Source organism: Myotis yumanensis, unplaced genomic scaffold (assembly GCF_028538775.1).
Source record: "Myotis yumanensis isolate MYYU_CA2020_CCGP unplaced genomic scaffold, mMyoYum1.0.hap1 SCAF_4, whole genome shotgun sequence".
NCBI classification, from domain to species: Eukaryota; Metazoa; Chordata; class Mammalia; order Chiroptera; family Vespertilionidae; genus Myotis; species Myotis yumanensis.
The window spans coordinates 6,032,299-6,049,158 of record NW_027223755.1 but is presented as its reverse complement, the minus strand read 5'-3'; the positions used below and the strand labels follow the sequence as shown (position 1 = coordinate 6,049,158).

Genomic DNA, 16,860 nt, shown 5'->3' with positions numbered 1-16,860 from the left:
TCAGGATTTTAAAAAGATTCCCAGGTGATTCTAATGTGCAGCCAAGGTTGAGAACCACCGCTTTAGGGCAAGAGGTTGGTCAAAGATCTGCTTTACCATGGGGACACTTTCCAGAATAAGCAGGTAAATGAGGGTTTTCTTTTCCCAGGCCTGTTGCATGCATACCATCCCTAGAGGGTCCCATTACCTTTTTAAGATGACAAATCACGGGGGTGTCACCTGGGTCTATTGTTCTAGAACAGGGGTGGGCAAACTTTTTGACTCGAGGGCCACAATGGGTTCTTAAACTGGACTGGAGGGCCGGAATAAAAGCATGGATGGAGTGTTTGTGTGAACTAATATAAATTCAAAATAAACATCATTACATAAAAGGGTACGGTCTTTTTTTTTTTTTTTTTTAGTTTTATTCATTTCAACGGGCCGGATCTGGCCCGCGGGCCGTAGTTTGCCCACGGCTGGTCTAGAATGACATGAACAGGTAGACTACACGGGAACGTCAACATCAATGACTCACGGTAAAGGAAGTTTCTTGGGTCATAAAAAATTTAATATTTAAGCAAGATACTAGCTTCCAGAGCAATCTTGTCTGTTCTTTGAACCATTAATGACCTGAGGCAAAATTCTGTTCCTGCTAAGTAATTGACACATAAATACTTAAGGAAAACAAGGGATGGATATAAGTGATTAGCTAGGGCTCCATTTGTCGTCTCTCTTGTGATCTCTACTATGGTCATTAAATAAAAGTAACTTGAGTTGGTCCTTGAAGCTTTAGCCAGATCCACTCCACTGTGGCATCTGCTATTTTCTAGTCTTCTTATGTAGGCATTTTTAGCATCAGAGAATGCAATTCAATCATTTGTTTACTTAGCTGAACTCTATAGCCCTGTACAAGGACAAGTCTTCTTTGAAAGCCACTGTTAAATTCCTAATCCAAACTTTATTAAAAAGACTCAATGTGGCAGACAAGGAAGTTAAGACAAATCCTCAAAAAAGTCATGATCAAGGCCTCCTACACTTCACAGAAGCCTTCAAGTGTAGCAATATGTGAAATTGAGAATGTGTCTATAGTTGTAATGTTTTATTAGCTAGCAATGTACTTCTTCGCAAACTATAGAAGTGGATAATTAGTTACACCAAGGAAACTAGTGGGAGAAACACCACTAACAAGTTTTCTTAATTCTTCTAACCTAATCAAAGTTCTACTTTTAGAGCTAATTATCAGAAGTGGGATGTGAATCAAGTATCTTTCTCAGGGTCACTCTCTCCAGTATTGAGGTTCCCTACTTAAATGCCATTCTACATGTTCACCTCCATCTAAGAAATTCCCTTAAAGGAAAAACAAATGCCATCCCTTCTCACTCTAAAGAGTATGTAATTTATCTCACACTGCCTAGCAAAAGTGAATACACAAAGAGTAAGTCATTGGCTACCCTACATTTCACTCTGAAGTCATGCTATTAGAAAATGTAAAACACCTTCAAGTATTATAGCCTTTTTGTTGTTGTTATTGTTCAGAGCATCGGGGTTTGGTAATCGATTTGCTCAAAGCCATTAATTTAGAGATCGGAAACAAAATTTGCCCCTGAATGCCAGTGGTCAGCATGCCAGCAAGTTAGTTCATGTAATAAACCTACATCTCTACTACGTGCCAGGCACTCATCCAGAACAAAATAAAGATCTATTTCCTTAGAGGGTTTACACTTTAGCAGGAGAATCACATACATGGGTTATAATCATTCAGAAGGTGATACATGCTCAAAAGATAGCAAAGTGGGTTGGGAGGGCAGGGTTGGGGATGGCTTAAACAGATTTCTTAGGAACACTGAAGGAATACTACATTTCTAAAAGTTAAATGCATTGAATATTCATTACAGACCAGGTGTGCTGCCAAGACTTTCTCAATTGACCCAATGGGGAAGGTATTATCATCCCTACTTGACAGGAGTAGAAGCTCAAGAACAGTTCACCAGCCAGTGAAAGCCACACAGGTCTAAGCTCTTAACTTCTCTGTGTTACAACAACACATGCCAAAGAAAGAATTAAGGTAGCTCTTCAGACAAGTGCATTACCCAGAAAATACATTTGGGAAGGAGTAATTGATAGCAATGCCTAAAGGATATTTATGTCAGCTTGGCTAGGGGAAATACCAGGGGAAAAGGTTGAAGGGTGGGTCAAACGGGATTAGAGTGGTTTATAAAACAGTATTTTGTCTAAGTGGTACTGGAAAGACTTTGAGGTTTTGAGCAGTGGTGTGGAGGTCGGGGTGGTGACAAATCCCAGTACAGAGCCATGGCATCAAAGAGTCAGATGGCTTTGTAGGAGGGTGGTTGCATCAATTTACCACTTTGAGTGATTCAACACTGCTGGTTTCTTTCATTTAAAAACTTGGCTACTCTTTTGGAAACAAAGCCTTTTAATGGAAAGGTTAAGGTCTAAAAATCTCAAATGTCAGAGTCAAGGTTATCTCATCATGCCAAGCTATGATGCTCAGTGACCTTCAAACTTCAAATAAACAGTGTCCTAGAGGTGTCCTAAAAATAGTTAAAGGCCACTACATCTCATAACCGCCATTCCAAGGCCCATTCCATCCTAAAAACAGAATTTCCATTAGATCAGTTTGATAAAAACTTGATATAAGTGAAATGATATTTTGAAATACGAGCACCGAAAGGAACATCTTTTGTAAAAGGCAGCTATTGACGAAAATAGTCATGGCATTATAGCTCCTTGCTTGAAACAGAATATATAGCGTTTCCCATTTTACAGATGTTTCCCTACATAACTATTGAAAGACTAGAAAGATCAGACCCAAGAAATGATGACTAAGAAGGATGGAAGCAGGGTGAGAGACAGATGTCTGCTTCTCACACATTTAGAATAGTGACACTAAAGTGACATGTGCCTTTATGTACTTTAAAAATCAAATTCCTCAGAGATATGTAACTTGTCAGCAATATTTAAATGTAGGTAAATCTATAGTCTAACTTGGGCTAAAGATAAACACGTGAAGATGCTCTAGGTTCAATTACATGAAATTACATTCAAAGGCTAAGAGGATCTCCGCAGCGAACATGTCTGAGAGCATCCAGAATGCTGCCCACAGTAAGCTTTCCACTACCTTCTTAGACATCGTTAATTGGTACTTACCTATCCAGAGTTGTTGAGAAAAGCTGTTGATATATTAAAAAGTGAACAGTACATTTTGAATTAAGTGATAACTAGGATTTGGAAAACCTCTCTTTTTTTTTTTTAAATCCTCACCCAAAGAGATGTTTTTATTAATTATAGAGTGAGGAAGGGAGAGGGGTGGGGGAAGAGAGAGAGAGAAACATCAATCAAATCCCCAACCTAGGAGCCCTTACCAGAAATCGAACCCACAACCTGTTGATGTATGGGACGACTCCCCAATCAACCGAGCCACCCAGCCAGGGCTGGAAAAAATATTTTACGCTAGGATTTTGAAAGTTGATCAGGGCATGGTCTACTGCTGGTTTCCAGACTGGTGTTCTTGGAACCACTGGCGTCTGTGCAGACAGTAATGAGCTGTCAACCTAATTTAAGCATTTTAAAAAGCCTAATGGACATCACATCTTTATCTACAATACAGCTGCACATGCAACATTTAAAAAACACGTTTCTTTCACTTGGGCAGAGATTGTGTTAAGTCAAAATGATAGCCTTAATTATCCAGTGTTGAGCCAAAGGTTTCATCTATTTTCTCAATTTTTATTAGCTCTTTAGTAAACAGTTTAGCAAATATTCTTAAATAGGAAAAACAGAAGGAGAATAAGGAGTTGTCCTTGGATGAAATATCAGGTTGAAAACTAGTCACCACTATTATTATTAGCCAACTGATTATACCATCGGGACAGATGGATGTTTGCGCTCTGATGGATACTCCACTGGTAGAAGTTAAACCAAGGACTTGAAAAGACCACACCATCTGGAGAATTTCAGTAACAGCTTGTCTGCTTTTCTCAGGCCCTGAGCAGATATAAACTAGAGGAACATATGGATATTACTCATTATAAATAACCTTAAAGTTTTTTAAAAAAGGATTCATAACTGTTTTACTTATACAACAGATGATAAGGCAAGCTCAAGTTTCCCATTCTGCTTACTCTATAATAAAAATGTACAAGTAACGTTACAAACGAGTAGCATACATAACGTTACAAATGATGAGTCATACATTCACCTGGCTACCTGGTTATCGTTTATTGAACACCTACTGTGTGCCAAACACTGTATTATGCTGGATATACAGTGAAAAAACGGACATGGTCTTTGCTCTCAGGGGCTTATAGTACAGGCAGGGGAGAGGGAACAAGCAAGGAATAGTTACAACTAAGTGCTTTAGAGAAAATGTTTCTGATTATGGTAGAACACTTCACTGCCATTAATAATGATTCATAAGAGCAAAATTAGTGCTTCATACTGCAAGGAATTTTATATAAATTACTTTCTTAATATCAACCATAGAAAGATGCAAATGTTGTCTTAAGGGCTAAATTAGCCTCCTCAACAGACAGTTTTAAAATTATGACATTTACTTGAAGCATTCCTTACAAGGGGGTTATGCACATTTACTGTTTGGGAGTCTCCTATAACCATAATGTAATCTGCAGGAGTGTCTGTGTGCTGGAGGGAAGAATCTTATGGTACATCAATCAGGTCATGAAAGATACCTGTGATGCTCCCTGCAGAGTTACCTTAAAGTCCGAAGTTTTGAATTGACAATGTTTTCATAAACATCAGAAACACCATGTTCATTTCGCATTCAATTTTCACACGGCAGAAGGGCAAGCTATTCAGAGATGACGCAAACCTTTATATTCTAGAACCAAATGTGTTCTTTGGCATTTTGATTTGTTGATACACTTATTTATGCATTCATTGGTTGATTCATGTCTGTGCCCTGACTGGGGATTGAACCCAGAACCTTGTGTATCGGGACAACACTCTAACCAACTGAGCTCCCCAGCCAGGGCTCCTTTGGCATTTTGAATTGCCAGATTTTCTGAGTGCAATCATGTCACTTTCCGATCAGGCCAAACTCCTGAATCGCAGATTGAAATGAAGCAATATTATGAAAGTGTGCTGGCTACCCCCTCCCATGGCCTGTCGTGGCTTTGATTATCTAAGGAGCACTAGCTAGTTGCAAAAGATTTAGCAAGGTAATGTCAGGTAACTCTTGGTTAATGTGACCTTTAAGAGAGATAGGACTTTATTATCACCCCCATCAGTAAGCCCTCAACCAGTGTTGGCTGCAGGAGGTATAAAAAGTCCAAAACAGGATATGGCTGCATCCAACGTTTCCATTGAAGAGTTCTTGTATAGAAAACAGAACCTTTTGTCTCCATATACTACCTGAAAATAGAACTACAGAAGTCATTTTGCATATGGATATACCTAAAAGCTCCACAGCAGTACTGTCTGTAGCCCAGCACGAAGCTAAGGTTCTGTCTTAGACTGTTCACACTGACTGAAACTGGCAAAACTTCCACCCTCTATTTTCCATAATTACCCTTTGTTTTCACACCTTTCCTTCCTCCTCATCAATTTTTTCTCCATTCTAGCATTCCTCCCTGACCTGCCTCATCGCCACCCCAAGTTCCTGCTTCCAAACAAGCGATACTATCTCGTCCCTCACAATTAGCCAACTCATATTGCAGTGTTATTTTTATATTTCCTAGCCCAGGGGTGGGCAACCCCTGGCAAGCGTGCCAAACATGGCACGCCAGTAACTTTTGCTGGCACGCGAAACCCTCTCTTATAATCTTCCATTTACAATTTTTGTCTTAATATCGACTTTTTTATTTTTCAGATAAATTCAGTGTAGGTGCAACTTAGATCAATAAATAATTTTACATAACAAGTTATCTTAAAGACCATAGACATGGATTGATGAGAGAGGGGAAGAGCAATTTCTATGCCTCTGCCTTAACTCTCCCTGCCTAGATCAGACCAGTGTTTTGGTTTCATCCACATACGCTTGTGAATCTTTGTTCTCAGTGATGAATTTTGTTAAGTCTCGTAATAGGAATAGCCTGATGGATGAAAGTAGTAGCTCGTGCATATCTCTGAAGGTCACGAAATATAAACCTGATGTAAAATCTCTGTCATCAGTGATGCAGCAGCAAAAGTCCCACTGATAATATCAAACGGAGTCATAAAGTTTTCTGTCGGACTATCAGTGTACATGTATACATTAAAAAATAAATGTATTTTTCATCATCATATACTGTGTTTTTGTTGCTCGAATGAATTTTATTTTCTTTAAGGTTCTTCACATACGTACACCTTAAGAGATACCAAGTAGGCCCTGACCAGTTTGGCTCAGTGGATAGAGCGTCGGCCTGTGGACTCAAGGGTCCCGGGTTTGATTCCGGTCAAGGGCATGTACCTGGGTTGCAGGCACATCCCCAGTAGGGAGTGTGCAGGAGGCAGCTGATTGGTGTTTCTCTCTCATCGATGTTTCTAACTCTCTATCTCTCTCCCTTCCTCTCTGTAAAAAATCAATAAAATATATTTTTTTAAAAAAAGAGAGATATCAAGTAGGTGTGACATGTTCTCAAAAAATTAGGGTTGGCACGCAGAAGAATTTTGAGCCAGAGATTTTGCTGGTTTTGGCACGCACTCACAAAAAGGTTGCCCACCCCTGTCCTAGACACATGGCATAAATACGTTTGAGTATATTTAGAATATACTTGAGGTAAAGAAAATATTTGTGGGGGGAAAAAAATCTTTGTGGGATAAAGTTTTCCTTCTTCTCAAAAGGTTCAATGAGAATCAAGTGGTAGGAGACGCTAGCTGTACCTGACCTACATTGATGGCTGAATTATTGCAGTGATGTCCTATCAGACGTCCTGGCCTTCCTGACTCTCATTAAGCAGGCACCATGTTCAACTCCAAGACTCACTGTCAACCAGAGATTCAAAGCCCTTCATAATTAGAATGCACAGTATAATAGTATATGTATCCACTGTTTCCCTGGGGAAGCTAATTTCTTCCCCATGGGACACACACACACACACACACACACACACACACACCATGCTCTCTCATGTTGCCTTCCTACCCTGTAATACCTGTAATACTTACTGCCTTACCTATTTGAATTTCTACCTGTCATTCAAAGTTCACTCAAGATGTGCTGTCTTGGGGAAGTCTTCTCTGACTCTCACCAGCCCTACCAATTTCCTATAGTTGCCATGACCTAGTGTTGCCCTCTGATTCATGTCCACGTCTTTCCCCACTCAGTGAAGTTTTGAGGTCAGAGAGTCAGCTGTCCTACTTTCCCAAGCCCCACACAGTCTGGTCAAGAGCAGTGCACTTATAACAATAGGGGTAAAAACATATTTTCCATTTGATCCTTAATATTCAGTTAGGCAAAACTTTTCTCTACTTTGATTGCTGACTTCTCATGAAATACAGGTTTTTCTTCAACTTCTAAGAAATCTCCACTCAAACTCATCCTGCCAATACAGCCAGGTGAATTGATCTGAGTCAGCATTTTGTCTTCCTGGTTTAACAAGGAAAACTACTGCTTAGTGAATAAAAATCTAAGTTCTCGCCTGACATCCAAGGCTCAGTGCAATCCATGTCTCCTTCCTAAACAATACCACCCCTTATCTCTCTGCCACTCTTGGCCAAAATTTCTGTGAACACAGTCATTTGTAGCTCAGAGCCCAAGCTTCTAACCTCTAACCTATGTCATCTCCTCAAAGCCAGACTTCCAATAATTCAGACACACATTTGCTTATGTGTTTCTCCTTAGAATGCATGACCTCCACCATGCCTGTAAAGGCCAAGTCCATTATCACACTGATATTCATTTTTTTCCTCTGGACCCTACTCTGTATCACTTAATTATAATACAGCCATATGCTAGTTGAGTAGTTGTCATTTTCTCAAAATTTCTCATAGGCAGTAATTGTTGACCTCCACGTGTCCACCAGCAGGTGTTAGGTAAATGTTTCCATCCAACTGTCAATAACAACCACTTTCAGTCACTGAGAACCTTAGGCCAGCTGCATAAATCAGAAATCCCAAAGAACGAGTTTTCAGGCAGTTAAGTAAGCACCTATGCATCAAGATGTCCTTCAGAAGACAGCTTGTACACTGAATAAAATACCATTTCAATTCAAGTACATGTATGTTTCTGAAAAGACTCAGCTATAGTTGCCCCTTGGTCCAGGCAGAAATCAATATTAAATCTTATAATCAACCAGCTAAGGATGAAAGAGCCTGTTCTATCAGTTACAAATTTGTTTTCTACTTCAGAAATGGGGTTGCATTTACGATGTTAACTTTAGAGGCAACGGTTAAAACCTTCCCCCACAAAAAAACAAACAAAAAATAATATCCCTCCCCCCCACCACCAATACAGAGCTGAGACTTTCTTTTAAAGGACAGATGTTTGAGCACCTACTATGTGTACCATTCTGACTTCTGGTCCTCTAATCTAGAGGCCAATTATACATTTCCTGCCTCAACTAACATTGTGTCTCAAAGCCAAGCTGGTTCAGCATTCTTCATATGAGTACGCCAGCCTTCAGAAATAGATTCAAACACATTTGGCTTATTTCTGCTGCACTAAATGGTAGCAAAAAGCACTTTAGCATTTGTACTACACATTACAGAGGATTATAACAGGTCTTGGTCTCCTAATAGGACAATTGATATAAATATGAAAAATAAATGAGGCCAGGTGGGTGAAATGCTTAGAACAATGGGGGCAGCTACATCCAATATGGACACATTTAGTGAAGTTACTCTTCACTTTCCAGTTATTTGGATGTGGATTAACTCTAGACCTCAGGAGGACTCAACTGTCCTGCACACATGAGATTCAAGTGGTACCTTTAGAGCTAACACTTGGGTGCCTGTCCTGATTTATAAACCATTGCCTCATTGTCCTGCTTGACCCTTACATTTAATAGTTTCAAGGTATGTAGGAGAGATGGCCTTCTAATTTTCAGCTTGAATGTGGTCATGTCTAGATTTTACCCTGCCTAAAGCTCACAAACAACAAGAACAAGACCATTTGTTGACATCAGCTTAGCTATTACATCCAGAATTGTAGTTCTAGAGCGTACATTTCTGAAGCAGCAGCACATTATACTAATGGATAAAATGAAACTCAGATGTTATATCTCTTGCCTTAAATGGCTAAGCTGGGTTGTGAACACAATGATTTGTGGTTCAGAACCCAAGCTTTTAACCCCTAACCTATGACGCCTTCTCAAAGCCAGACTTCCAATTCTCTACTTCTAGATCATGTCCTTGTACTTTTCAGTCTAAGGGTATGATCTCTGCTAACCATCAGTCTCTGATTATCATCAGTCATTCCTAGGACTGTTTTGCAAGGTGAGTGAGGCAACTAAGGGTCAGAGACCTTGAGAAGCTTTTCCAAGGAGTGGCAGGCCTATGTTTTACATTCTTTGCTTCACAGGATGTAGACTTTTTTCTCCATCTCTACTCATTGGAAGTTCCTCCATTGCCAACCTAGTACATACTTCACATAATAGGGACTTAGTAAATATCCAGGTAAACACCAAGATTCAAATCATACACGTTCATGCTTGAATTCCAGCTCTACCACTTCATGATACCACCTTGGGCAAGCTGATATCTACTGATCTTACTACAGTTAAAAAATGGAGATATCTTTTCTATCTTAAGTTATTTAAAGTGAAAGCCAAATGGGAGAATGGAACATTACTTCATAAACCATAAAACTCTATAAAAACCAAGTACAGTATATGCATTTACCATTATGGAGAGGGCTTCATCTGCGCTCTGGGCATGGCATGAATAACAAAATAAAAAATGTTATAGGTTAAAGAAAACCATCTGGTTCAAGGGTAATGGTCTAGTTTACTGGGATCTTTTCTTAAAGAAGTAACTGGGACAGTCTCCTAATAAATGGAGATTAATTATGCTCTTTTAAAACCCCAGGAATGGGGAAAAGATTTGGAAAGGAGGTGATAATATAAAACTAAGGAGTACATCGATTTTCCTAGGATCAAGAAAGCAATAGTTGAGATAGCAGGAAAAAAATCTCAAGGTCTGTGCTTTTGCATCTTTCTGCTCCCAAGACTCAGTGAAACTGAGCTCTATTTAAATGCTTTGCTTTCTTATGTCTATGACTGTAGGAATTCAGATACTTCATTATGTTTTCTATTAAAACAACTGAATTATAAAGCAACTGAATTGTGAAAGTTACTCTATCATCATGTGTTGCTCTTGTTGAAATACAGCTGGATGGACCCTAGTGCTAGAGTTTGGTTCAGTGGTTCTGGGATGGGTACCAAGAATTTGCATTTTTAACAAGTTCCCAAGTGATGCTGATGTAGCTGGTCTGGGGACCACACTCTGAGAGCCACTGCCTTCCGTGAGTTCTCTCGAGCTGTGAAATACATGCCACGCCTGCCACGTGTCCAAACTGGAAGACTGAATTAATCTGATTGTTAAATGAGAACTTACGGCAGCAGTTCATCTGTCACATAAAGATCTAAGTCTATTTCATTGTAATACTTTACAGCCCATTGCTAGGGAGAAATAGGATAGATTTTTAGCCAGAGAAATCCTCACCCAAACTTCTTCCAAGTTGTACCGGGTTTCAAACCTAGATTTTCCAGGACTCTTACCTATGCTTCCTGCTCCCTTTACTGTGTGGTTACTTAAAAACATCTACAGGACAACCCTCGTGCATTCTGCCTCCTGGCAACTTCCCTGCAGCTGAACACAATGGTCTTCCCCATTCACTCAGAATTCTTACCAGCGTAGGGCAGTTAAAGGCTACTTGCCCTGAGTTATACGTCATGTGAGCAGAGAAAAATTGCCAGGATACGTCTATATTGAGGCAATAGCTTTTATGTTCCTTAAGTTTCATAAGTCTTAATGCTTTGCTATTTTGATGATGTAACAAACAGTTAAGAGTTAGTCAATTAAGTAGTAGAGTTCAAACAAGTTTAAAAGAAGAGGAAAGGGATGAGGTGGGCAGAGAGAAGATTCTACCTCACTTAATAAAAAAATAATAATAACTTCCATTTTTAGACCAGGAAGCGATTTGTTCCGATTTTCCTTACCCTAGAGTGTCAGGCTTTCTTCCAAGGTATGAGAAGAATTTGGGAAAGGGAATAACCGTGGCAACCTGCCCAGCTATGTGGGCAATGATAGTATAGGGCCGCCTGCCTCAGAAGATATTTTATTTCTAGCCTAGTCACTCAGTTTAGCACGGATGGTCCCTCCCTTCCCACTTCCTTTTGCTGTAATGCTGACCTCAGGGGGAAGGGCTGCCCCCTCTCAGAGGGAGTCTGAGTTGGGGGAGACCAGAGGAGGTCAGCTTGACCAAACCCCACTGCAGGGTTCCACGCAGAGGACAGCGAGTAACTCCCTGTCTGTTCTAGCGTGAGCACAGCAAACATGCTGGCTTTGTTCACAGTAAGTGCTTGAATGATTAACATCTTGCAGGTAGATAAGCGGTGTCCAATTATGACAAAGATTCTCCATTCTGTCTTCAGTTCTTGCAAAGATAACACAAGTCAGTTGTTCAAGGGACAAAAACAGAAGAAAACATACATTTCTAAGGGAGACAGAATGAAATATTTTAAGCATGTTAGATGAAGTCTGCCCAACAAATCTAGGGGTAGGTACAATTATTTCCTCCAGATAAGAAAGCTGAAGTACAGAGAGCTGATGCAATTTACCCAAGGCCAGGTGAGCAGCAGTGGTGTGACTGGGATTTGAACCAGGACCTCGGGAGGCAATGGGATTCCAGAACCCACACTCCCAACGGCTCCCCAGGCTCCCCAATCGTGCTGGGCGGGAGGCAGAAACTGGCCTGGGCTAGCCTTTTGTGCCCACCCTCAGCATCATTTGTTTCCCTCTTCAGAATTAGCATGTTTTTTGAAGAGGAGGGGACTGGATGACCTGTCTCCCTTCTGATTCACACAATCAATCAAGTCAGGAATTGTTCCCATGAGTTACCTTTCCCTGAGGCCATTTCATCTGAATGTGATTTGGGCCTGCCTACCTCTGACCAAGTCAGTGGCATGCTTCAACGTCAGATCTGCACAGCGGCACCAGGGAGAATTTTAAATGACCACATCCTGCCCCTCCGGTGTTTCATGTCGCCAGTCTAGTTCTCATTCTGGTTCTGTTTGGAGGGTAGAAACCTGATGTGTTAGGTCAGTTACTGAAACTTCCCCAACCAGTCTGCTTTCAGGCCTTTTTCCTGGGGGAGGAATGTTCTGGGGGCCATGAGGGCAACTAGCACCCCGAGAGCTAAGTCTGCAGCAGCCTTTTCAAGTAGTTCGGCATCTTAGTTTTGTCTTTAAGAAAAGTGTTAATTATTTTTAAAAATATATTCTTACTGATTTCAGAGAGGAGGGGAGAGGGAGAGAGAGATAGAAACATCAACGATGAGAATCATTGATTGACTGCCTCCTGCCTGGCCCTTACTTGGAACTGAGCCCACAACCCAGGCATGTGCCCTTAACCAGAATCGAACCTGGGACTCTATCCACTGAGCCAAACCAGGTAAAGCAAGAGCATTAATTAAATCCTCAAGTCAGGAGACACTGAGGAAGAGAAACTCATGAAGCCTTCAAAACGGTTCCAGATGAGAAATATTGGTGGTAGCGGGCTTAGGCTTACAGGCACATGAGGGTAGAATTAGAAATGAGCAGCTGTACCACGCTTGCTGGGCCATCAAGAGCCCATGTCTCCACAAAGCCTCCTACCGGCCGGGAGCCACTCAGCAAGGCGTTTGCTATCCTGCTCTCTTAATCTCCAGGTGACTGAGGCCCGGCCAAGCAGGCCAATACATCTCACCCCCAACCAGCTGACCAGCAGCTTCCAGAGGCTCCTGTCCCATCTTCAGTCCAACAAGTGTCTTGAAAAGCAATTCCCTTCAACCCAAATGAAGTGACTGAAATCCATTAAACCTTTCGAGCAAGGCAACGGATGAGCTTCGTGCATAAGAATTTGGACTTTGAGTTGAATCTAAAACTATAAAAAGTCTGGAGTGGAAATGCAGACTTTGGATTGTCCTCAACTAAGTAGGCAAGGCTTTTAGCCAGTGCTGCGCTGCCTTCTCTCCTCCTGGCCTCAGGTGAAGATCAACTGTGTCTAAGATCACGAGAACGGCAACTACGCATGTGTCACGGTTCAGAGTTGGAAGACGTTCTCTGCCATCTGCTTGTTCTGGTCATTCAGTGAAATGTGGGAGGGCCTAGCCTAGCTCAAGAAGAACTGGTTTCTGGGGGAAGTCATCTAAGAAGGGATAGAGACGGCGGAGGGAAGGAGAGGGAGAAGTTAAGTTATTCAACTACAACAGAAAAATAACCCAGTCTGCTTTAGGAGAAAATGGATTAAGAATTCAGAAGAAGACATTTTTCCCAGAACCACGTATTGGGAAACACCACTCGGTCTCCTCTGTGCTTTCTAGACCGTCCACAGTGCACACACTGTGTTGTGTTGTGAGGATTGTTTACTGCCACGTACCCAGCACTTCACCCAAAAGGTCCTTCCCCAGAGATTAAGGAGACCTCAATGCCAAATACTCCTGAATTCTCAAGACAATAAACTTTCCCACAGCATCATTGAGGCTTGTCTGCCTTCGGGGAGGGAGAGATAGAACCTGGGGTGGGTGGGTACCAGGCCCAGAGGAGAGCACCTAACCAAGGTCTGGCCGCTGGTGTGGGAGACCACGCATGGAGCTGTCACAGAGCACGGAGACCAGCCATTTGGTGGCTGCAAGGCTCTCCCATCCCAGCTAGATCCTCCCTCCCCGACAGGGACTCGATGCTCCTGAGTGGGGAGCCAAGTTCTAGCCCGAAGGGAGGTCAGTTATAAAGCCCATCAAAGCCATTCCCAGAGCCTTATCAGATGTCTTGAAGGCATTTGTGTAAACTTTCTTTCCTCAGCCACTCCTTCTGTTCGCCTTACTTCTGTCTTCTTACTTCTCCCCCACTCCCCTGCCTGGCCTGATTAGGGCCAGAAATTTTTTCATTAAGTCCCTTTATAGTGCAATAACAACGTTTACTATTCATGAAGTCGCCCCTCCATAATTTTTAAGTCTTTCCATGTGTCTGGAAGCTGATTTCTGCTCCGCTCATTTTACAGAGAGCCTCTCTTCCTTCCAAACACAAACTACAGAGAAAGAGGAAAAGGTGAGGGGGGGGGGGGTGGCTGGGGTGGGGATAACATCGAGATTCTTTAAGTGTTTTTAATCCAGTTAAATTTCCCTTTGACTCCAACAGCTCCCTGCTGACACCGACTGGGGACCTGAATTCCAGGCTCAGAATTAAGTCAAGAAGAAAGGATGGCAGAAACAAATAACAGAGTCAGCTCTATGCTAGGAAACCGCTATGCTGACTGGGGCTCCAAGACTTTAACCCATTCATCCCCACCCCCTCCGCCCCCCCTTTTCTAGAATTCTTACTTCATCTTTCCAGCCGGCGCACAGCAAGCAGGCAAACACCCTTTCCCCGCTCTGGGCTTCGTGGGTTTCAAACAAGTCTGTTCAGTTTCTTGGGCACATACTTGCTTCGTGCGGGTGGAAGACAAAGTTCACGTTTTAATGCCACCGGTTGTCAGTCACCAGGTAAAAGCTCCCCCGGGCACGGACCCGTCCCCAGCCTTTGTCACAGGGCAAAACTGAGCCACCGAGGTGGGGGGCAGCCACCCGAGCCCGGCGGGGCTGCCCGCAGAGCCTCACACCAGCACAGACACACAAAAGGCAGGCGCGGGGAAATGTCACCCGGCCGGCCCGAAGGTGCGCGCATTCCAGGGAGGCATTCCTGGGATGTCAGGCCGCGCAGCCGCTTCCCGTCCCCGGCTGGGTCCCGAGGTGCCCCGCCGCCCCACGTCTGCACCCCAAAGCGGAAAGCCCAGGAGGGGAGGAGGTCGCAAACATGGAGCCCCGGGGGAGGAGGGGGAGAGCTACTCACAGGCTGGCTAGCGCGTCCGCGGAGCGAGCATGACCGGCCCGCGAGCCTCCCTCCCGGCAGCCGCGCCGCGCTCCGGCGGCCGCTTAAATAGCCCGGAGCCGCGCCGCTCCCGGCGAGATGGTTGTAATCAGATGCTGGCAGCCCGGGCGCCCGAGGAATGCGCCGGGATGTTTTTGCTGCCCGGGCTCGGTAACTCCCCCTCAACGTGTCTGCTGAGTCTTCCAAACTTAACTGTTTATTAACTCGAGTGGCCGCCGCGCCGACGGCGCTGGCCCCGGGCCCGCCAGCGGGGGGCGATCGCGGGGAGCCGGGCGCGGCGCCGGGCAGAGCGGGGCGCAGTCCCAGCCGCCACTCGCTGGGCGGGGCGGGGGGAGCGAGGGCTGGGCCGGCTGGGAGGGGGCCGGCGACCCGGGAGGGTGCAACTGAGGACAGTGAAGGGCAACTCCGCAGGGAAGGGGTGGGACCCGACCTCCATCCCACCAATTCCTCCGTGGATCGAGGCTGGGAGCGGGGAGTGATGTGGCACCCGGAGTCCTGGAACCCGTCGGGTCTCTGTGGACAAAGGGCTGCCTTGACGCCTGACTGCCCTGGCCAGAGGCAGCTCCCCGCTCAGACCTGCGGCTTCTCTGGCTGGACGTGCGCTTGCCTCCTTTAAGGGAATCGGGGTCTTTGCCACGCAGATGGGGGTGCGCTGACATGGTGGGAAACGCGTGTGTGTATATGTAAACCGCACTGCATTTGTGCATGGAATAGAACCCTGTATACACAGATATAAAAACAGCCCTCCTTGATGAGATCGATATAAACAGAAGAGTTCCTGTCTAGATAGCCTGTCTAAACAAGCTATATATCTGATATAAACTGATTATATGCGTGCACATCCATGGCTGGACGTATAACACGCCTTTATCTGTACTAATTTCCATAACGTTTCCCACACCTCTATGAAAAATGGGAGACAGGAGAAATAAAACCTTAGAAACTATTGAGGTGCCCAGCAGGAGAAGGTACTCACGGCTCATCTCGGTGAGCCTGGGCCAGCTGGGAATTCACTTCCCCACCGTGAAAATCATGACACTTGCAAAACCTCCCCCGGAAGCTCTGGTGCTTTTTCAGAGTTGTGAAATTATCCTCGTGAAAACCGGGTCTCTGTCCCTCCCCCCACTTTTAAGGCCGGAGAGAGTGTGCACTAAGCAATGTGCAGAGGCCACACTGTGAGCTGGATGGGAAGGGGTTATTGATTTGATGGAGTAAGCAAGGACCAGTGCATTTGCATTTTGTCTCTGGAAACTGGGGGTTCAAATCGGGCTCCTGGGACACCAAGGATGTATTTTGTGGTCCAAGCCTGGCCCCGGCTGCGAAGCCGCTCTGTAATTTGGGGGCAGCGCACTGTGAGTGGCAGCCCCTGCGCTCAAGTAGGTCAGACTCGGAACAGCCAGGGTTCCCGGGGCATAGAGCAGCCCAGCCCGGTGACAGGAGAATAGCGCCCCTCCTGGATTCTGCTATGTCTGCCACCTGTCTGGCCCTCCACACCTAGGGCGCTGGACCTAGGAGGCTTTCACTGACAGTTCCCAACATTCCTCTGAGGTAATTTCCTATTATTAAAAAACCCCCTCCCTCCAAAAAACAATCAAAAAACAACAACAACAAAAAACCAGTCTGTGTGAATGGCAAGAGTATACACACTTTAGTCTTGGGCTGGTATTTGTAACATGGATGCAGAGAACTTCGATCCTAGGACATCCTAGGACCGTGGTTCTCAACCTTCCTAATGCCGCGACCCTTTAATACAGTTCCTCATGTTGTGACCCACCATAAAATTATTTTCGTAGCTACTTCATAACTGTAATTTTGCTACTGTTATGAATCGTCATGTAAATATCTGATATGCAGGATG

The 16,860-nt window shown here is 43.9% G+C and overlaps 1 protein-coding gene across 2 annotated transcripts in view; it reads right to left on the bottom strand.

Moving 5' to 3' along the window:
• The window catches only part of DAB2 (DAB adaptor protein 2), a 49,709-nt gene extending 34,545 nt beyond the window's left edge, over nucleotides 1-15,164 (bottom strand). Inside the window, exon 1 of one of the 2 annotated variants that reach the window (XM_070411792.1) lies at nucleotides 14,964-15,164. The gene's annotated coding sequence lies outside the window, so the exon portion shown is untranslated. Of the gene's footprint in view, nucleotides 1-14,455; nucleotides 14,532-14,963 lie in introns of those variants that run through there. The other variant, XM_070411793.1, reaches the window with a different exon arrangement.
• Between the last annotated feature and the right edge of the window lie 1,696 nt (nucleotides 15,165-16,860).